The sequence below is a fragment of the Tursiops truncatus genome, chromosome 7 (assembly GCF_011762595.2).
Source record: "Tursiops truncatus isolate mTurTru1 chromosome 7, mTurTru1.mat.Y, whole genome shotgun sequence".
Taxonomy (NCBI): Eukaryota; Metazoa; Chordata; class Mammalia; order Artiodactyla; family Delphinidae; genus Tursiops; species Tursiops truncatus.
The window spans coordinates 28,578,353-28,602,054 of NC_047040.1; the positions used below are offsets into that span (position 1 = coordinate 28,578,353).

A 23,702-nucleotide genomic window follows, 5' to 3' on the forward strand; every position below is an offset into this window, starting at 1 on the left:
GAAAAACAAAAGAAGATAACCAAAGGAAGTCTTATCTCTGTTTAGGGAGGTTCTTGCAGCCTGTGGTTTTATGCTTTGGTTCAGATCAAGGCCTTGGTCAGGAGACAGTGCACTTGATTTAGCAATTGAGCATGAGGCTCATCTGTGTCCACACATCTATGTTCCACACACTGTCTCTAGCAAGACATTTCTTTTCAATCACCATGCTAAAGAGAAGTCACCTTCATAGGCTCACTCAATACCTAGAGACACTTGGAATGAACAAGGAGGTAGGTTAATTTTTGGTCAATCTGGCGTGCTGGTTGGGTGGCATCAGGTATCAGTAAGAGAAATCCTTCATGTAATGTAGGCAGTCACATATAGATACATAGCTAACTAGCTTAACTGATTTTTGTGGCTAGAATTGCCTAAGGAGACAGAGGCTTGGGATGACCTTGGGCAAGACACTAAAACTCTCTGAGGTTAATTTCACCCCCTCCCCACCCCAATGGGGCCAGGGGAAGGAGTAATTTTTCCGGGGTGCAATATACGGAGAACAGACTAATGTCTCAGTAGTTTAAAGAAGCTCCATTATCATACACAAGGGCAGATCAAATGAAAATGAAATGTTCTCTCATAGCATCTCCAAGTTTCAGCAAGTGAATTCTAGTCATGCTTTGTATTCACAGACAGGAAATGTCTATTCAGAAGGAATGAATAATAGATAACTACTTTCTTTGCTTTACACCTAGTTATAATTCTACAACTAACATAATTTTAAATGAGTTCCTTTCCTCCCAGGGATGTTTCATATTCGAGTTACATACTATAGCCTCAAAACTCAACAGCGTGAAAAATCAAACAGCTGGGGAAAATGTATCTTTAATTTTCCTACCAATTTACCACCCCCTGCCCTCTTGTTCCAGATTATCTGCCTGGTCCTTAGGCAAATGGTGTATTCTAAGTCCCTCTACTCTCATAAAGATGATGGACCCCAGCCAATCTTAGCTCCAGTTTTTCAGATCCAGTTTTTATTTGCTGGGGTTTAAAACCAAGGTTTACCCTCACAGTGGTATGTTAAATACCTCATTTGCTGAATCATACCTGAAATAAATTTAACAAAATTGTGTTTGAAATTGCATGTAGTGTTCATTTTTAGTGTTATATAGTTCACGAGTAGTAATTTATGTTTAGTAGGAAGTAGTAATAAAAACTTAGCCTGGTTTATAAGAATCGTAGATTATCTTGTTATATAGAGTATATTACTTGTAAGAAGAAAGGGAATCAGGGTCAAAGAATAACATAACGTAGACTGGGAGGAAATCATAGGCATAATTTTATTAACTGTTCATTAAAGAAGTGAGGGAACAACGGTTCTGAGAGATGCAGTGACTTGTTCAAGGTCACACAGCTGGTTTGCTCCAGAGTTGGCCCCAAACCTCACAGTTTTTGGCGTCTGGTCGAGCACACTTTCCATCACAACATGCAGCCTCTTAGTTTGTTGGTTTGGGGTCAGAACTATAATTAACACAGGGTAGGAAGCCTAGATTATGGAAAAGTTGGAGGGGAAATCTAATGAAAATCAAGCTTTTATGAAAGTCGTAGGCAGTCAACCTGTTCTATGATATATTCATGGTGTCCAGCTGCAAGTGGAGTTTGGCCAGTGGCTCTTCTTTCCTCTTTGACCTCCAGGTTCTCTTCCTAAACAGGTGATTTAAGAGTCTACAGTTAGTGCAGAAATTCTAGCAGAGTGAAAAAAGTAATACAGCAATAAATAACTGTAAACAAAAAAGTACAAAAATAGTAAAAAAAATTACAGAAGAAAGTAATATAGTAATAAAAGTAGTACTTTTTTCCAAGAATTCTGATGTGACATGATGAAGCAGTGGATGGGGAGCACGCATTCCCCATGACAAAAAGTTTAGCCATTCCCCAGAAGTTTAGCCATGACAAATTAGGAAAAGTAGTGTTTGGTGTCAAATGATAATATAAAAGTATGGCAGCTTGACAACCAAGATGGCACGAATACAAAAGGGGCAGGATTTAGGACTCTGATGGAGATCCACTGGCCACACAGATGGCATGAGCATGGGATGCAGCAGAGCCCTAAGGGATTGGAAATGAACACCAAGCCCACACAGAATCCTATTTAAATATATACACACAAGTATAATATGTGTATGCATATATATGCGTACAGATATGCACATGGGTTTTTGTTCCCATTCCACAGGGTGGGATTCATTAGTTATATTTATAATATCCATTGATAAATAACATCCCCAGGAATTGCCCGGGATGCCAAATGGATCTCATTAACAATTACAGTCAAGACGCTAAGAGAGGCAGGCTAAGAAGTACCTCTTACAGAATGGCTCATTCCTCCCAGGTTGGGATATCCATTACCCCTTTCTTCATCCCTACCTACTAATAACCAGTGTCTTCTCACAAGATCCTGGTCTACTGACTCTTCTGTCTTGATAGACACTCTTGGAGAAGGTCCTATGATTATGTTATGTCTGTTAACATCTGTATAAAAATTATTTTCCAATATCTCTGTTCAGTGGTGATTTGTGGGGAGGGAGACCACAATAAGGCTGATGTATGGCCCTAGTGACACAATCTCTCAGGGGATCAACTCATTTGAGCCACCATATTAGAGTGAGGACGCTGAGTCTTTTAAGTACTCCTAGACACGATCATTCTTTTGGTTATTGACTCACGTGATCAATTCCAGTTGACAGCCGAATGTCATCATTTTAATTTATCAATATATATAATTTTACATTTATATATTAATTTATAGTTATATTTTAATTTCTACTGAATTATTTGCATTCTCTATCCTGAAATGTCCCATCCTGATATCATCTTACCTGGAGGTGAATTTAATCAGAATGCTGACTGGTGAGCATAGAGTGAAAATTGCTTTGGAAGGAAGTTTTATGTAAACTCTAGAAAAGCCCGATGAAATATCCATACTCCACAACTGAATAGATGATTTGATGACCAGATCATGGAATCTCAACATTTGGTACTCTTTTACCATCAGAAGTATGAATTCCTTTGGAGTGGAGAAAGTGGTGAGGAACAAAATTGATAAGCTATATGTAAAAGAATGGTCCCCCAAAGATGTCCAAGCCCTGATCCCTGGAGCCTGTGAATATACCTTCTTGTATAACAAAAAGGATTTTGCATCTGCCGCGAAGATTATAGACATGGATTATCCAAGTGGGCCCAGTGTAATTCCAGAAGCCCTTCAAAGCAGAGAAGATTCTCTGGTTGGAGTCGAAGACACGTGGTAGAATCGGAGACAGGAGAGGGAATCAGAGAGATTCCGAGCATGAGGAGGGTTTGAAGTGCTGCTGCTTGTACTGAATGTAGGAACCACCTATGAGGCCTGAAGAGAGGCCTTTAGGAGTGAAGGGCAGCCCTTGGCTGAGAGCCGTTAAGCAAACAGGGCCTCAACCCTGCAACCCCAGGGAACAAAATTCTAACAACTTGAATAAGCTTGTGGGCAGATTCTTCCCTAGAGCCTCCAGACAGGAAAGCAGCTCGGCCCACACCTTGATCTGATCTGTGAAACCTAGAGCAGAAGAGCCAGTTGAGTCATGCTCTGCCCAGACTTCTGATCCATGAAGTTGGGAGATAATAAATGTTTTGTTTTGAGGATTGTTTTAAGCCTTTAAATGTGTGGTAATTTGTTGCTTTAGCGGTAGAAAACCAAAACACTATGTTAGTATGTTTAAGTTCAATCTAAGAAAAATCATCTGAGAAAAATCGTACAGTTGTGCATGTGAACACACACCCCATAACAGAATTCAAAGGAAAAGGACAGTGAAGTACGAGGTAGGTCATTCAAACACCAACTGTTACCTGTAAGATAATGAAAAGTAAACATCTGGTTCTTTGCATAACTGTGATCAAAGGAGCATAATGTGTTTTGCATACATTTGGAGGAAAACCAACTGCATCAGGATTTTCATCAAGGGAGGATTGTACAGGTGTCAAACCGGGGTCCAGGACACTGAACCACTCCCTATGTTATAATGACAAGGAGATAGATGTACAAATCTAATCTGGGTACGTAAGTAAGCTGTCATAGAGCGCCCAGCAGAAGATACAGACCACCTCAATCGGCATCCTGGGTGGGGACCATGGTGAAGTCAAAAGAAAGAGGAAAGGGAGAAAGACTTTTCTCTGGGCCCACTTTTCATGCTTATCTCTCATTTTCCGTTGACACACTTTTGCCGGCCTTTCCTCCTGGTTCCAGTGTTGGGCATATGATCCAGGGCTGACCCATTCATATATTTTTTTTCTCTCTTGCCATAGGGATTGGTTCAAGATGTGGCCAAAAAGCAGTCCAAAGGACACCAGGACTTTTCTGGGAAGAGTTGCAAAGGCTGTCTTTCCACTGGTGTCACCAAACTGGTAAGATGAATTGCTCAGATTGTTGGAGGTTCTCTTGCCGTCTTGTGGGAAGAGCATACCTGGGAATGAAGTCAACACAGACAAAGCAGAACTGAGAAGATGGGGCAAGACAGATAGCTGAGTTTTTGAGCATGTAGATCCAGCTGAGCCTCTGGATTTTACTCTGGACTTTTTCAGTTGCTTGGTTCTTAAGTAATTTGAGGTGGATTTTTGTCCCTTGACATACAGAGTTCTGGTAAAACTGTTTCAGTTACCATGTCACTGCAGATGGTTTGCAAATCTTATTACCTATTATCCCATTTCAAGTTGCCTTTAGAGTATCTACACTGGAGGCAACAATGGCACCAAGATTTGAATGTGTTTAAAACCGAGCTCATCATGATCTTTACTCTTCTCTGACCATTCTTTATGTCCCCTTGGCCATGCCTCTTCTTCTGTTAGGGTTAGAGACATGGGAAGGGAGCCTGTTTCTCCTAGTAAGCATTTCTTTACTCCTGCTTTTGTTAATGGCTCTCCCCTTCTTTGGGTATCTGCTTGTCCCACACTCCACATGGATTCGGTGGCTCTTCCACCCAGAGTTGGTGCACTACCCTTCTGGAAACTATAATTGACCCAAGGATGGGCACATGACCCAAGCTAGTTTTTAAGACTTGCACCTAAATAGTCCTGACAAATACATTGTCTGCCATCTCCTCCTCTGCCTACCTCCAATCAGCCTGCTCCATTCTCAGATCCTATAGTTTTGGGAGTTATTTTTCTATTTCCCTTATTTTCTTTTCATCTAAATTGACAACACTTTTTTCCTAATTATACAAGAAATAAATATTTAATGTTGAGATGTAGAGCATATAAATAGGTATATGACAGAAAATGCAATTCACTGCCTCTAAGGGTTCATATGATTAGATTGGGCCCACCTAGATAATCTATATCCATAACCTTAATTACATCTGCAAAGTCCCTTTTGTCATAGGGAAACAGATTCACAGGTTCCAGGGATCAGGGCTTGGACATCTTTGGGGGGCCATTCTGCCTGTTATATATAGCTTATCAATTTTCTTCCTCATCACTTTCCTCACCGCAAAGGAACTTTTGATGGTGATAGGGTACTGAATTTAGGAATACCATTGTCTGGTCATCAAAGCAGTGTATTTGGCTATGGAGTAGGGATACTTCATTGGGTTTTTCTAGAGTTTGCATAGAACATCATTCCAAAGTAATTTTCAGTCTGTGCTCACCAATCAGCATTCTGATTACGTTTGCCTCCCAGGTAACCTGGTATCAGGAAGGGATTTCCCAGGATAGAAAACACAAATAATGGGGTCAGTAGAAATTAAAATATATGTTAAATGTAAGTGTAAAATAATAAATAAAATAAAGTATAAATATAAAATATAAACTATTATCTATAACTATATTACATAAAATTTTAATCTATAATTAGGCCATTGGCCTAGTATGCTGACATTTTAGTTTATTTCCTTTAAGTTAGTTTGCTTATATATTCATCTATTTATTCAATTTTATTTTGATTTATTCTTTTTTTTTTTTTTTTTTTTTTTTGCGGTACGCGGGCCTCTCACTGCTGTGGCCTCTCCCGTTGTGGAGCACAGGCTCCGGGCGCGCAGGCTCAGCGGCCATGGCTCACGGGCCCAGCCGCTCCACAGCATGTGGGATCTTCCCGGACCGGGGCACGAACCCGTGTCCCCTGCATCGGCAGGCGGACTCTCAACTACTGCGCCACCAGGGAAGCCCCTATTTTGATTTATTCTTATCTGATGCAATCAGAACTCAGTGGTTGGTCAGTTCATTAAAATATTCAGTTAACTTGATGTAATGGAAAGTAAATTAGGTTTACAGTAGGAAGATCTCAGTTACTTTGAGCAAATTATTTAAGTGTTACATGGTAGAAAGATCCTGGAATTTGGAGCCAGAAGATTCTGTGTTTATATCCAGCTTTGGAACTTTCTGTGTAGCCTTGAGGCAAGTAACAACCTAACTGAGCAAATGAGCATCAGATTCTTTGTCTATGAAATGGGGCTAAGGATACTACCTGGCAGTGTTGCCACCTAAATCAGTGATAATGTGGGTAGAGAAGATATTATTATGCCTGACACATAGTAGGTACTCAATAAATGGTAGCAATAAGTAACCTTACAGTCTTTCATCTGTCTTTTGATGTAGGGCTAAGGTCTTTTCTTTGAGCCTGAGTCTGCTGTGAGAAGGCTGCAAAGTCTTTCCTGCATTGAACACATCCATAATAGGCTACAGTTTCCCATTTTAGGCTGTTTAAAGTGGAGTGAGAACTTAGAGCAAAGCAATCTGAGTCAAGAATTCTAGAATTTTATTTATTTCCCCCATTCTTTTGTGATGTTTTCCACATCTAATTGATAACATTTCCCCCAATAACCTTCCTTTATTGAGTCTTTCCAATGATTCAGTCAAGTTTTTATAAAAACTCTCTTCACAGACACACTTCACTGGTTTCCATAGTTGAATAGAGTATATGATTATAATAACAAATACAAGTGGCATTAACAGGTTTGGGAAAGTAACTGACTTTAGATAAGGATAAAGGAATTCAATTTAGAGTAGAATCACAGAGTCTCTTAGAGAGGAGTATACCAACACAGGCTCATTCATTCATTCATTTAATCTTTATTTAGTGACCACTACATGCCAGGCACTGTTTGCCAGACACTACTATATGCTGGGCTCCTGAGGGTACAGAAATGAACAAAGCTGACAAAAACCTTTGCCCCTCTTGGGTTTCCATCTAGTGCTAGCATACAGTGTCCTGGGACATCAGTCAGCACATTTTACAGAGGGATTAATGCCATCAGTTAATGAAATAAGTTGGTCATTTAAAAGCACTCTTTCAGTATTTCTGTATTTTCCCTTTTTTAAATACTCCTGCTTAACTTGAAGTGATTTCAAACCCTCATTCTCCTTTATGCCTTACGTCTTTTCTATTGTCAACTTCTCTCAGATTTTTTTCTGCAATGTTTCTTGACAAATAACAGTAAAGAGCCACCTTATGAATCTCTCTACCCCAAATATTTTCCTTTTCAATGCGTCGCATGAGTAGATGCTAGAATCATAGTCTTTGGGAAATATACTCACCATCGCACTCTGAAAGAGAAGGCTGGTTTCATGGGCATTTGACCTGTGTATTTACACAGGGCTCAGGCTCAGAAGAGCTCCACACTTGGTTTAATGCTCTCCTGTCAGTCTTGAAATTTTTAATAATTTTTGAACAAGGGGACCCACATTTTTGTTTTGCTTTGGGCTCTGAAAATTATGTGGCTGGCCTGCCTAAAGATCCTTATTTTCTCACTCTATTAAATCCAAACTCCTCTGCCTACCCGTTAAGGTGATTGCCCACCTTCCCGTCTCAATAACCTCTTATTTTAACTTCTCCTTGATGGAATCTTTGTTTGAGATTAGCCAGACCTGCTGCCCTTGCCTAAAATCGGCTCACTTCTGCAACTGTGTTGTGGCTTAATCAGCTCTTTCTGATGGGAAGGGGCCCTGTGTTTTCTCTGCTCCAACCTGAATCTCCAAACCTTTATAATCTGACTCAGAACTCCCCCCCTCCAACCTGAGTTTGTTTCCTCTCAGTATTTATGTAATTATGAATTTAAGCTTTCTAATAAAATAACCATAATAGCTACTCCACCTTTAGTGTTTACTGTGGGTCTCCCTGGCATGGAACTAAGTGCTTTGCATTCATTATCTCGTCTTTACATAGACTTCTGTGTTCTCTCTTCAGTTTGGGGTATGCTTATTCAGTAAGGTCTGACTCTCTATGTAGACCACGTTTTCTGAGCCCACGGGTCATGTCTTCCGCATTCATTTGCACTGTCTCGGCACCATGCACATGGTGTTGGTGTAGTGCCAGGTCTCTGTGCCTGTTGCCAATTGACTGACAAAATGTTAATAAAAGCTGAAAGTTTAAAGTATTGCACTTCCTTCATCTACTGATTTTTTTGCAGCTAGCTGTATCCTAGGAAGACTTTGCTGGCCTGAGGAATTTAAAAAGTGGTCTGTATCATAACTTGAAGTAATTGTTCTTGTGATTGAAACTAACAACTATATAATGCCTGCCAGGCATAATGTCAAGACATGATTTGATTTCAGGTTAAATTTGCAGCTAAGTTGATTTTGCAAAACATGCCCACATGTGCTCAGGCCATATGAATGTCCTCCCTATCTCCATTCACCCTCAAAAGTGCACTTGTCCGTAGAGCTGGATATCCTTCACTTGTTGGAATATTTGACCCTGTGCATTTAAGGCTGAGGCTTCCAAGACTCATTAGAAAAAATTGTTGTTGATCAGCGTCTGCCAAATGTAAAATGCCATATTCAGATACCTTTAGGACGTCCATAAAAACAGCCAGAAATAGGGCCATGGTATTTATCAAGTCAAGGGAGACTCATGCCTAATAACAGTGAGTTGTTTTATGCTGTTAAGAAATGAGCAGACCTGTCAGGAAAATGTTCAACATAAGCTAATGTCAAACTTGCTGGAATAACTTACACACTGTGGGGTTCCCATCTGTGAAGTCGCTGGGGAGGTGGCTGCTTCCATGTGATTCTTCAGATTTGTCAGTTAAATTAGATACTCAAGGGCAAAACCAACAGACAGGGGCATTGTGGGATGCTCCTGGAGGATTCAGAATCCATAAGCCATGAGTAGGTCCCATTCACAATTTTGTTCATGCTGATACTAGGGGTCATATCAGTTTTATAGGAAAGCAAGGGATAAGAGAGCAAGCCAGCAGGTCAGCCCTCTTGAGACTATCAGTGGCAATATGCCCAATGCATAATTTGTATGACTGGAGAGAAGGGAATGGCTTTATTTTGTTTTCCAGTAGGAAAGTCCCAGAATATGATGTTGAGAGAAGAGTTGGTAGGTTTTTAGGAATTAGATGTCTTTGCTGTACCAAGCCAGGCTTCTATCAAGAAAGTTATATTTATGAGAAGCTGATCGAAGTTTTACTAATATTTCCCCATGACACACTGATCTGAGGATAAAACTAGGATACAATAACAAAAAGAAGAGCAAGTTTCTGTTTTGACCTCCTTTAGCAACTGTAAGGAAAGCAGCCATTTCATATATTCTAGTTTATTTTTCTCCCTCTTTTTCATTGCCTTCCCTCTCCTCGCCCTCACCATTCTCCACTAGAGGGCCTTCAGAAGATCATGGGTATGGAGTAAGGATGTCCTGCCTATGAGAATGTAGAAGGTATATTAACATACTACTCAATACTGTCTCAACCCACATCCCTTCCTCCCACCAGTACTGATCTAAAGTCTTTGGACCAACTTGGTAAGGCTCAACTCTTTCTTCTTTTAGGGTAAGTTATTTCCCAGGAAGTTCCTTGAACCTTAATGAAAAAAGGCTCCTGGTGAATTTACTCCATTAGTCCCCAGATCCAACCCCAGATCCAGGTATGTCTGGATTGTAGGATGAACACTGAGTCAACTGAGAAAGCTCCACTGCACCACAGCAGGATAGCATCTCAATGGCTTCAAGATTTAAATGTCAGATGGTGGAAGTCAAATATTGTCAGGACAATCCCAAGTATTTTCCCGTATGATCCTCAGAAGCAGACCCTGAGACAAGGAGTCAAGTAGAGATGATATTTTTGAGAGATGAGCCTAGGAAACACTGTTAGTGGAGTGAGTAAGTGGGACAGGAAGGAACGAGGCCAATAAAGGGTGCATTATCAGGCTAGTCATCACTTTGGGTAACTGGAGCTTGTTCTGCCTAGGAACCCTGGAAGACAGTGTAGAATATACCTCAGAACTATCCCAACTGAGAGTTGAGGAAGCTGGGATGTGTATCCACCAAATACTCTCTGTCATTTGTTGATTCCAGGGGCATCAACCCTCAAGCACTTTAGGCTTGTCCTATAGGAGACCCATCTCTTGAAACCAGAAAACCTAAGTAGAGAATTGCAGATATTTGCAGTTAGCATCCTTTGATGTGTAGAGGTGAGTGGATATGGATAGGCACTGACCCAGCCTGTTATTGCGAGTGGGAAGCAGAGTAATTAATAATCAAGTTCAGCAGAAAAACCACTTTTTGGTGGTTTTCCTATCAATGCATTAACAAAGCTCATCTCAGACAAAAGAAAACTGGGAGACTGGCAAGGGAAAACTAAAATACTTACAGTTTATATAATTTCTGCAAGGTAACTAACACTCAACTTGCTATTGGGTAGGTGTGCAGGAAGTTTTAGCAAGAGAAGAGAAAACTGATCGGCAGATGGGCTCAAAGAAATCTGCTTGTACAATATACTTTGAAATTATCCATTGTGGGCTTAATCTCTTTGCACAAACCCAAGAGTCCTTTAGCTAATTCCTTTCCCAATGAAGGAGGCAATCAATGTTCTTTCAGGGGAGAAAATTACTAGAGAGCCTAGTATGTGTTTTGATGCCCTAATGAGGCACTATGAATTACCCAACCCAAACCAATTAAGTTTTAGCCCAGATAGAGGGCTACTGAGGAGATGAGGACACAGCATGCATTTAGGACAGAATTAAGTGCTCCCATAGCCTGGAAACATGCTTGGGGGAAAGCCAAACCTTGTAGGCTCTCTGCCGTCCTTAAAGCTGGCAGTAAAAATGTGATCCAGCTCAATGTTAGCTTTTGACGCTTTTGCTTCTTTGGCCTTAAATTTAAAAAATGTCTGTAAAACATAAAATATGTTTTGAACATTACATAAGGCTATTAAGGGAGGGTGAATCATGAAAACCTGGTATGTCAGAGACAATAAAGTAAGCGAAATGAACTACCGCTGACTAGCTGCTTGACCTTGGGCCAGTTGTTCAGTCCTTTCTTGTCAATCAAATAGGAAATTATAGCCCAATAATGTGGTTTTGGATTGCAGCTCAATAAGCAAGCTCTAATCTCTTGGTTACGCCTTACTGTACAATGGGAAACCAAGCACTTATTTTCATTTCAATGTGATCTGTTCCACTGGACTGTGACTTCCTAAAGCACCCGCCACAATACCTAGCTTGGCTTAGGGACTCAGGAGCTATGTGTTGAATAAATGTGAAATGAATAGTGGAAAAAGTTATTTCAAATATTATGGTGCACCTAGAAATATGTGAATAAACACACCATCAACACAAATAACTGTTTTAAAAAGAATGATGAAATTTGAATTTTTATACAGTCCATGTACATCAGTGGGGCAGAGGAAGCATAGCAGGAGGGTTTCCATTAGTGAGAAGTGTGTTGTGTGGTGACTGAGACACAGCCTTTGGAGTCAGGCAGCCCTGGGCTGGAATCCTGGCTCTGCTACTTGCTAGCTGTGTGTCCTTGTGCAAGTTACTTTACTTCTCTGGGTTTCAGTTTCTTCTTCTGGACTTTATAGTTTGTAATAAGGATCCTGTAACCTTGCAACATCTAGAAGGCCTTGAGGAACAGTATATTACTTAAAAGAGCTCAGTCCAAGATGCTTATCATACATACACACAAAGTCCAAAGTGAGGTACAAAACTTCTTCTATTGGGGCAGCTTCCAGGAGTCTGCTCCTCTGGTGAGATGGGGCTGGGAGATGCTCTCCTCAGCTCCTTGCCTGGGTGGGCAAGTCAGGCTCTAGGGCTGGCAGAAATCCTCATTTGAGGGTCCCAGCGAGTTCCCCAGTCAGAGTGCTGCAGCTGAGTGGAGTGGCTGCTTGGGACTACTGCTTGGGGGCTGCAGAAAGACTTGTTGGAATCTGACAGGTTATCACTTTGGGATCATTGGCCAGCTGCTCCTGACGTGGCCACATGAAGGCTCAGACTGTCCCAGTCTCTGAACTGAAGACAGCAAACACTATTAGCATATCTCTCACCACCATGAATATAGGTATTTCAATGAAGAGTCAGGAGGACATCTACGAATCCCAGACTGGCATGTGCAAGTTCTAAGGAATGGTGGAATAACCCAATATACCTGGGTGACCTTTGGAGACAGCTGAGACACAGCTACAACAGGGCAATGGCAGACACCCAACTCATAGCCCATATTCTCCAGCCATGTGGCTGACAGGGTCTTGGTGCTCCGGCCGGCTCTCAGGCCTGAGCCTCTGAGAAGAGAGAGCTGAATTCAGGACATTGGTCCACCAGAGACCTCCAGGCCCCATGTAATAGCAATCGGCAGGAGCTCTCCCAGAGATCTCCATCTCAATGCTAAGACCCAGCTCCACTCAATGACCAGCAAGCTCCAGTGCTGGACACCCCGTGCCAAAAAATGAGCAAGACAGGAACACAACCCTAGCCATCAGCAGAGAGGCTGCCTAAAATCATACTAAGTTCACAGACACCCCAAAACACAACACCAGATGTGGCCTGGCTCACCAGAAAGACAAGATCCAGCTTCATCCACCAGAACACAGGCACCAGTCCCCTCCACCAGGAAGCCTGCACAACCCACTGAACCAACCTTACCCACAGGTAGACACCAAAGACAATGGGAACTACGAACATGCAGGCTGCGAAAAGGAGACCCCAAACACAGTAAGTTAAGGAAAATGAGAAGACAGAGAAACACACAGCAGATGAAGGAGCAAGATAAAAACCCACCAGACCAAAGAAACGAAGAGGACATGGGCAGTCTACCTGAAAAAGAATTCAGAGTATTGATAGTAAAGATGATCTAAAATCTTGGAAATAGATTGGAGAAACTACAAGAAACGTTTAACAAGGTCCTAGAAGAACTAAAGAACAAACAAACAATAATGAACAACACAATAAAATAATTAAAAATTCTCTAGAAGGAATCAATAGCAGAATAACTAAGGCAGAAGAACAGATAAGTGACCTAGAAGATAAAATAGTGGAAACAACTACCGCAGAGCAGAATAAAAAAAAAAAAGAATGAAAAGAATTGAGGACAGTCTCAGAGACCTCTGGGACAACATTAAATGCACCAACATTCGAATTATAGGGATCCCAGAAGAAGAGAAAAGAGAAAGGGACTGAGAAAAAAAATTTTTTTGGGGGGAGTGCGTACACGGGCCTCTCACTGTTGTGGCCTCTCCTGTTGCGGAACTCAGGCTCCGGACGCGCAGGCTCAGTGGCCATGGCTCACGGGCGCAGCCGCTCCGCGGCATGTAGGATCTTCCCGGACAGGGGCATGAACCACGTCCCCTGCATCGGCAGGCGGACTCTCAACCACTGTGCCACCAGGGAAGCCCTGAGAAAATATTTGAAGAGATTATAGTTGAAGACTCCCCTAACATGGGAAAGGAAATAGTCAATCAAGTCCAGGGAGCACAGAGAGTCCCATACAGGATAAATCCAAGGAAAAACATGCCAAGACACATATTAATCAAACTATCAAAAATTAAATAAAAAGAAAAATAATTAAAAGCACCTAGGGAGGAGCAACAAATAACATACAAGGGAATCCCCATAAGGTTAACAGCTGATCCTTCAGCAGAAACTCTACAAGCCAGAAGGGTGTGGCAGAACATATTTAAAGTGATGAAAGGGAAAAACCTGCAACTGAGATTACCCTACCCGGCAAGGATCTCATTCAGATTCGACAGAGAAATTAAAACCTTTACAGACAAGCAAAAGCTAAGGGAATTCAGCACCACCAAACGAGCTTTACGACAAATGCTAAAGGAATTTCTCTAGGCAGGAAACACAAGAGAAGGAAAAGACCTACAATAAAAAACCCAAAACAATTAAGAAAATGAGAATAGGAACGTACATATTGATAACTACCTTAAATGTAAATTGATTAAATGCTCCAACCAAAAGACATAGACTGGCTGAATGGATACAAAAACAAGACCCATATATATGCTGTCTACAAGAGACCCACTCAGACCTGGGGACACATACAGACTGAAAGTGAGGGGATGGAAAAAGATATTCCATGCAAATGGAAATCAAAAGAAAGCTGGAGTGACAATTCTCATATCAGACAAAATAGACTTTAAAATAAAGACTATTACAAGAGACAGAGAAGGACACTCCATAAAGATCAAGTGATCAATCCAAGAAGAAGATATAACAATTGTAAATATTTATGCACCCAACATAGGAGCACCTCAATACATAAGGCAAATGCTAACAGCCATAATAGGGGAAATCAACAATAACACAATAATAGAAGGAGACTTTAACACCCTCTTTCACCAATGGACAGATGATCCAAAATGAAAATAAATAAGATAACACAAACTTTAAATGACACATTAAACACGATGGACTTAATTGATATTCATAGGACATTCCATCCAAACAACAGAATACACTTTCTTCTCAAGTGCTCATGGAACATTCTCCAAGATAGATTACACCTTGAGTCTCAAATCAAGCCTTGGTAAATTTAAGAAAATTGAAATTGTATCAAGTATCTTTTCCAACCACAACGCTATAAGACTAGATATCAGTTACAAGAAAAAAATTGTAAAAAATACAAACACATGGAGGCTAAACAATACACTACTAAATAACCAGGAGATCACTGAAGAAATCAAAGAGGAAATAAAAAAATACCCAGAAAAAAATGACAAAGAAAACATGACAACCCAAAACCTATTGGATGCAGCAAACACAGTTCTAAGAGGGAAGTTTATAGCAATACAGTCCTAACTCAAGAAAGAAGAAACATCTCAAATAAACAACCTAATCTTACACCTAAAGCAGTTAGAGAAAGAAGAACAAAAAGACCCCAAAGTTAGTAGAAGGAAAGAAATCATAAAGATCAGATCAGAAATCAGTGAAAAAGAAATGAAGGAAATGATAGCAAAGATCAATAAAACTAAAAGCTGGTTCTTTGAGAAAATAAACAAAATTGATATACCATTAGCCAGAGTCATCAAGAAAAAAGGGAGAAGGCTCAAATCAACAGAATTAGAAATAAAAAAGGAGAAGTAACAACTGACACTGCAGAAGTACAAAGGATCATGAGAGATTACTACAAGCAACTATATGCTAATAAAATGGACAACCTGAAAGAAACGGACAAATTCTTAGAAAAGCACAACCTTTTGTGCTTTTCTAAGCACAAGCCCTGAAATTGAAACTGTGATTAAAAATCTTCCAACAAACAAAAGCCCAGGAACAGGTGGCTTCACAGGAGAATTCTATCAAAGCTTTAGAGAAGAGCTAACACCTATCCTTCTCAAACTCTTCCAAAATATAGCAGAGGGAGGAACACTCCCAAACTCATTCTATGAGGCCACCATCACCCTGGTACTAAAATCAGACAAAGATTTCACAAGCGAAGAAAACTTCAGACCAGTATCACTGATGAATATTGATGCAAAAATCCTCAACAAAATACTAGCAAACAGAATCCAACAGCACGTTAAAAGGATCATACACCCTGATCAAGAGGGGTTTATCGCAGGAATGCAGGAGTTCTTCAATATACACACACCAATCTATGTGATAAACCGTGTTAACAAATTGAAGGATAAAAACCATATGATCATCTCAATAGATGCAGAAAAATCTTTATACAAAATTCAACACCCATTTATGATAAAAATCCTCCAGAAAGTAGGCATAGAGGGAACTTAGCTCAACATAATAAAGGCCATATATGACAAACCCACAGCCAACATCGTTCTCAATGGTGAAAAACTGAAATCATTTCCTCTAAGATCAGGAACAAGACAAGGTTATTCACTCTCACCACTATTATTCAACATAGTTTTGGAAGTTTTAGCCACAGCCATCAGAGACGGAAAAGAAATAAAAGGAATCCAAATTGGAAAAGAAGAAGTAAAACTGTCACTGTTTGCCGATGACATGATACTATACATAGAGACTCCTAAAGATGCTACCAGAAAACTACTAGAGCTAATCAATGAATTTGGTAAAGTAGCAGGGTACAAAATTAATGCACAGAAATCTCTTGCATTCCTATACACTAATGATGAAAAATCTGAAAGAGAAATTAAGGAAACACTCCCATTTACCATTGCAACAAAAGAATAGAATACCTAGGAATAAACCTACCTAAGGAGGCAAAAGACCTGTATGCAGAAAATTATAAGACACTGATCAAAGATACTGAAGATAGTACAAACAGATGGAGAGATATACCATGTTCTTGGATTGGAAGAATCAACATTGTGAAAATGACTCTACCACCCAAAGCAATCTACAGATTCAATACAATCCCTATCAAACTGCCAATGGCATTTTTCACAGACCTAGAACAAAAAATTTCACAATTTGTATGGAAACACAAAAGACCCCAAGTAGCCAAAACATTCTTGAGAAAGAAAATGGAGATGGAGGAATCAGGCTCCTGGACTTCAGACTATACTACAAACCCACAGCAATCAAGACAGTATGGCACTGGCACAAAAACAGAAATATAGATCAGTGGAACAGGATAGAAAGCCCAGAGATAAACCCACACACATTTGGTCACCTTATCTTTAATAAAGGAGGCAAGAATATACAATGGAGAAAAGGCAGCCTCTTCAATAAGTGGTGCTGGGAAAACTGGACAGCTACATGTAGAAGAATGAAATTAGAACACTCCGTAACACCATTCACAAAAATAAACTCAAAGTGGATTAAAGACCTAAATGTAAGGCTAGACACTAAATACTCTTAGAGGAAAACAAAGGCAGAACACTCTATGACATACATCACAGCAAGATTCTTTTTGACTCACTTCTAGAGAAAGGGAAATAAAAAATAAATAAATAAATGGGACCTAATGAAACTGAAAAGCTCTTGCACAGCACAGGAAACCATAACCAAGATAAAAAGACAACCCTCAGAATGGGAGAAAATATTTGCAAATGAAGCAACGGACAAAGGATTAATCTCCAATATATACAAGCAGCTCATGCAGCTCAATATCAAAAAAACAAACCACCCAATCCAAAAATGGGCAGAAGACTGAAATAGACATTTCTCCAAAGAAGATTTACAGATTGCCCACAAACACGTGAAAGGATGCTCAACATCACTAATCATTAGAGAAATGCAGATCAAAACTACAATGAGGTATCACTTCACACCAGTCAGAATGGCGATCATCAAAAAGTCTACAAACAATAAATGCTGGAGAGGGTGTGGAGAAAAGGGAACACTCTTGCACTGCTGGTGGGAATGTAAATTGATACAGCCACTATGGAGAACAGTATGGAGGTTCCTTAAAAAACTAAAAATAGGGGGCTTCCCTGGTGGCGCAGTGGTTGAGAGTCCGCCTGCCGATGCAGGGGACATGGGTTCGTGCCCCGGTCCGGGAAGATCCCACATGCCGCGGAGCGGCTGGGACCGTGAGCCATGGCCACTGAGCCTGCAGGTCCGGAGCCTGTGCTCTGCAACGGAAGAGGCCACAACAGTGAGAGGCCCGAGTACCGCAAAAAAAAAAACAAAAAAAAAACCTAAAAATAGAACTACCGTACGACCCAGCAAACCTACTACTGGGCATATACCCTGAGGAAACCATAATTCAAAAAGAGTCATGTACCAAAATATTCATTGCAGAACTATTTACAATAGCCAGGACATGGGGGCAACCTAAGTGTCCATCAACAGATGAATGGATAAAGAAGATGTGACACATATATACAATGGAATATCACTCAGCCATAAAACGAAATGAAATTGAGTTATTTGTAGTGAGGTGGATGGACCTAGAGACTGTCATACAGAGTGAAGTAAGTCGGGAAGAAAAAAACAAATACTGTATGCTAACACATATATATGGAATCTAAACAAACAAACAAACAAAAAACGGTTCCCTAGCAGCAGGACAGGAATAAAGATGCAGACGTGGAGAGTGGACTTGAGGACACGGGGAGGGGGAGGGGTGGGCTGGGACGAGGTGAGAGAGTGGCATGAACATATATACACTACCAAATGTAGGATGGATGGTTGGTGGGAAGCAGCTGCATGGCACAGGGAGATCAGCTCGGTGCTTTGTGAACACCTAGAGGGGTGGGATAGGGAAGGTGGTAGGGAGACGCAAGAGGGAGGGGATATGGGGATATGTGTATACATATGGCTGATTCACTTTGTTATACAGCAGAAGCTAACACATCATTGTAGAGCAATTATAGTGCAATAAAGATGTTAAGAAAAAAATGACCACTTCTTCCATTCGGTTTGCTTTTTGGGTCTACTGGGTCCATTTTGATGGGTATCAAAGCAGAGTTATTTTCCCGATCTCTTTCTCTCTCTCTCTCTTTTTTTTTTTTTTGCGGTTCACGGGCCTCTCACTGTTGTGGCCTTTCCCGTTGCGGGGCACAGGCTCCGGACGCGCAGGCTCAGCAGCCATGGCTCACGGGCCCAGCCACTCTGCGGCATGTGGGATCTTCCCGGACCGGGGCACGAACCAGTGTCCCCTGTAGCGGCAGGCGGACTCCCAACCACTGCGCCACCAGGGAAGCCCCTAAGTAGGGTTTTATATCTTGTGTACCTTCTTGAAATGTATGCCCGTTTCAGGGCTACTGGTATGTGAGTACCTTCTTCCGGAGGAATTCCACAACCCCCTTCCCAGCCCATGACCATGGAAATGATCAACAACTGCTTGTTCCAGAAATCCTGGGAACCATTCTTTTAGGTCACTTTACATAGAGGCTACCCATGGGAAAGCTTTTGAAAAATATCTATTTAATCTTCTATTATGAAATAATTAACTACTTAGTTTGCTCTTTTGTTTATGAGTTTCAAGAATTTTAGCAGTGGAAGGATCTTAAAGCAAATGTAATCCAACTCCCCTTTACTTTAAAGAAGAGAAAATGTAAACTTGGTTTGCTACAAATCCTTCATATCTTTTTTTTTTCTCCTTCCAGTATTTCTGGATGCCAAGAGCTTTGTTTGGGGGTAAAAATCTAAAAATTACATGCCTGTAGACTATTTTGTGCAGACTGATATTTAAAAAAATTCCTTAAGATAAAACAAAATTCACAGTTGAAGTTATGTAGCTGTTTCGTGAGGTAGTGACATGGCATAATGCTTAATATAGCTTATATTTATTTATTTTTTTACACCCATGTAATAACAAAAAGACACAATGACATCGAGAGCCATAAAGCCAAACAACTGTCCCATTTCATTTTACAGCACAAGGTGGGGAAAGGCACAATTTGGTATCCTGACCATTTTTATAGGGGTTCAGAGACAGGTTAGACATGTCTGAAATATGTCCTTCAATTCTTAGAACTCTTTCAGGCATTCCTACTGAAGGATGTTCCTTGGAGAAATACTCCTATAAATACAGGATGTTTTCATTACTGCATGTGGTTGATTCAGCCTGTTGGCTACATGACAGTGAGAAGAAGTGCCTGAGAAACGACTTCATATAGACCACGTTCAAACAGTCCCTAGAGCCCCCCGGATTAGAATGACTCTAGTGGGAGTGCTTGGAAATGAATGTTCATATATCATTGGGGTCTTTAAAAAAAGGTTTAAGGTTCTGTAGGCTGTCTCCGTTAGTGCAGTGAAATGATGGAATGATAGCATGTATGGAGATGAATTTCTGCCTATGAAAATTTTCACTTCTTATTGAAGAAAGCTACAAAATCAGTAACTCAGATAGAAAGACAACAAAAGAAAACAAATCCCCCACCCCCAAACCAAAACAAAAAACAAACCCATGCAAGGAGAGTGCAGGAGGATTTATTTGGGAACAAATAGTAAATAATGGGGGCATATATTATTGGTTCAATTTGGGTGTTTTCTTTAGGGCTGTAGAGTTACCTGCCAATGGAGTGGAAGCTGGGCCTTTAGAGCATTGTATGTTATTTTAAATAATAACAATAATAATATCCCATGTTTATGCACCTCCTTACAATTTTCAAATATTTTAACTTCTTTTTTGAGCCCCCAAATAATCTTAGAAGATGGGGTATATTTTTATAGATGATGAACCTAAAGCTCAGAAAGATGAAGGGACTTGCCCAAGGTTGCACAGCAAACAGGTCTCTAGATCTTCCGACTCTCAATCCAGTGCTTTTTCTGCCATCCCACACTGACAAATAAAATATTGCTTCTCTGTTTCTGTAATATTGCCAGTGTTGTAAAACTATTACAACCACCCCTTCCCTGATCATAAGTTAACTTCTGTTTATTGAATAGAGATTTTATGATGTGAAAGATTGAGGAATACAGTGCTCTTGACACTGGGTGAGGAAGGAATTGACTTAGGGATGCATCACTTTTAGAGAGATGTTGAATTGGTAATGAAACATGCAATTTTGTAGTAGCTTATTGCAAATCTATAGAAAACAAATGGGCAGGTGGGAGTAAAGCAGAATTGTGAATTGAGAAAATTATTTACTATAATTAGATTGGTCTGTGGGTGGGATAAAACTTATGAAGAATGCTAACCTTTGCCTGCCAAGACAGGAGTAATACAACCTCATGTGTGGAATAAAACTAATTACCATCTGGAAGGACTTTTTTCTCTCTCTCTTTGCTTGTTGTTGCCCTGGGTATTATAAAAATTTCTATCTGACCATCTATCTTTATTTTTTTTCTTGCAACACCCTAAACAATTTAGGAACTGTGTCAGAGAAGTTTAAGAAAACAAAAACAGAAATAACGCTGTAGGAGAATGGATTCTAGCTTGATGTAGAAAGCTCATCACTTATGAACACGTCTGTCCTTTTTAAAGAGAATGTATTTAAGGCTGAATTGAAGGGTGATTTCTGGGTATTTAGTAGATATAAAAACCAAATGACCATAGAACAGAAAAAAACCAAACCAAAACACAGATCCACAAATGAAAAACACTACCAACTCACTATGACATGCAGTTAAAAGATGGGTCCAATGCTGGCCTTCAAAGCACTAGATCTCTCACCCACATTTTTCACCGACTTCCTTTCTGCATGTGTGACCTACTCGTGCTTGGCTTTCCTGCCTACTGCCAGATCTTCCTGTCTGGCTCAGAACAACTTCTCACTCAACACCCTTCAAGGTAGCTTCCTAATGTTTGTGCAGGAAATACAAAAGATATTCTAACAAACATCTATGTACTCCCCACCCCAAATAAGTGCTAACATTGGTTCTAAAGCAAATATAACCTATAGTTTGTTTACATTTACTTCCAACTCATAAACTTTCATGGATCATGATGACCAATCCGGGGTAAATATATGAGGGATGAGAAGTCTGGATCTAAGAATATGCATATTTCAAATCAAAATTGAAAACAGAAATACTGGTTTAGCACAGTGAAGCTGCACTTGTTCAGATTAATTTTTAGAAAAGACTGAATTAGTGAAAAAAATTAGAACGCATTTTGTAAAAAAGTGTGGATGTGAAGTTTAATAACTTACAGAAACATATAACTAGAAGACAGCAAAAATTTTCCTAATAAAGTTGTTTATACAGAGCAAATCAAAAGGAATGATTTTTGTGTGCATACCAGTTGCTTTTAGGCAAATGGAGTCAGAAGTATTCAGAGTGTGGACTTTGGTAAATATTTATTGAGTGAATGTATACTATTTGCCAGGCACTGCAGCAGGCACTGGAAATGTGAAAATAAGGAAGCTCTGAGTTCTTTACAGACAGGACTTTTGTCTAGGAAAAGATACATATAGATAGTCAGTTACAATGCCACCTGGTAAGTAAAACTATAAAGGTAGACAAAAGTTGCATTTTAAAAAAGTACAGTGAATTTTCTTAAACATTCTTCATAAAATTTTACATTTACACTATTAATTTACACCATGAATCTTTTGTGTCAGATAATGTCCTGCCAAATTTGTTATAAGTTTTCAAATGAATAGAATTTGCCTTAAAGATGGTTTATTATAGAACAATAAGAAAGAATGTATTGGTCCATCTTCCCATATTTAGTATATGTGCTGCCGAAGCGAGCACCATCTTCCCATATTTAAAATGCAGCAATTCAGTGTTTTTAAGTGTATTTATAGAATTGTTCAATCATTACTTTTAGAACATTTCATTGCCCAATAAGAAACCCTGTACTCAGTAGTACTCATTTCCCATTTGCCCCACAATCTCCCTATCCTTAGACAAACACTGATCTACTTTTTGTCTCTATGGATTTGCCTATTCTGAATATTTCATATACATGCAGTCATAAATTTTGGGACCATTTTCTTATGCTTAGCATAATGCTTTCAAGGTTCATCTATGTTGTAGCATGTGTTGTTACTGCATTCCTTTTTATGGAGAAGTAATATTCCATCATATGAATATACCATATTTTATTTATCCATTAAACAGCTGATGGACATTTGGGTTGTTTCCATTTTTTGGCTATTATGAATAATGCTGCTATGAACATTTATGTGCAGATTTTGTGTGGACATACATTTGTTTTCAATTCTCTTGAGTATATACCTACGAGTGAAATTGCTAGGTTATACGGTAACTTTGTGTTTAACCTTTTGATTAACTGCTAGACTCTTCTTCAAAGTGGTATTGCTGAGAAAAAGATATAATAGCAGCATCATTTTATATTCCCATCAGCAGTGTATGAGGCTTCTAATTCCTCCACATCCTTGCCAACACTTGTTATTATCTGTCATTTTGGTTCTAACCATCTCAGCGGGTGTGAAGTAGTATCTCATTGTAGTTTTGATTTGTACTTCCCTGATGGTTTGAGTACCTTTTCATATGTTTATTTGCCACTTGTATATCTTCTTTGGAGAAATGTCTATTCAAATCTTTTGCCTATTTTAATTGTCTTTTGATTATTGAATTGTATGCGTTCTTTTTATATTCTAGATAAAAGTCTCTTAGCAGGTATATAGTTTGCAACTATTTTCTCCCATTCTGTTAGCTGTCCTTTCACATTCCTGATGATGTCCTTTGCAGCACAAATTTAAAAAATTTTGATAGAGTCCAATTTATTTTTTTCTTTTGTTGCTTTTGCTTTTATTGTTTGTATGTAAGAAACCATCACCTAATCCAAGATCATGAAGATTTGTGCTTGTGTGTTCTTCTAAGAGTTTTATAGTTTTAGATCTTACATTTAGACTTTTCATCCACTTTGAGTTAATTTTTGCATATGGTGTGAGGTAGAGGTCTCACTTTATTCTTTTGTATGCTTAGCTATTTGTCCTAGGACCAATTTTAAAAAAGACTATTTTTCCCCATTAATGGTCTTGGCACCCTTATTGAAAATCAATTGACCAAGATATGTGGGTTTATTTCTGACTCTAAGATTCATTCCATTGATCTACAGTCCATCGATCTATCCTTACACCAACACCATACTGTCTTACTTACTGTAGGTTTGTAGTAAGTTTTGAAACAAGGAATTGTGAGTTCTACTTATTTTTCTTTATCAAGATTGTTTTGGCTACTCTGGGCTTCTTGAA

At 39.6% G+C, this 23,702-nt stretch overlaps 1 long non-coding RNA gene across 1 annotated transcript in view; it reads right to left on the reverse strand.

Moving 5' to 3' along the window:
- Positions 1 to 2,634: 2,634 nt before the first annotated feature.
- The window catches only part of LOC141279149 (uncharacterized), a 30,352-nt gene continuing 9,284 nt past the window's right edge, over positions 2,635 to 23,702 (reverse strand). The window contains exons 2-3 of the long non-coding RNA XR_012333002.1: positions 5,649 to 5,685; positions 2,635 to 4,469 (exon numbers count right to left, since the gene is read on the reverse strand). This is a non-coding gene — a long non-coding RNA (uncharacterized lncRNA). The remainder of the gene's footprint in view (positions 4,470 to 5,648; positions 5,686 to 23,702) is intronic.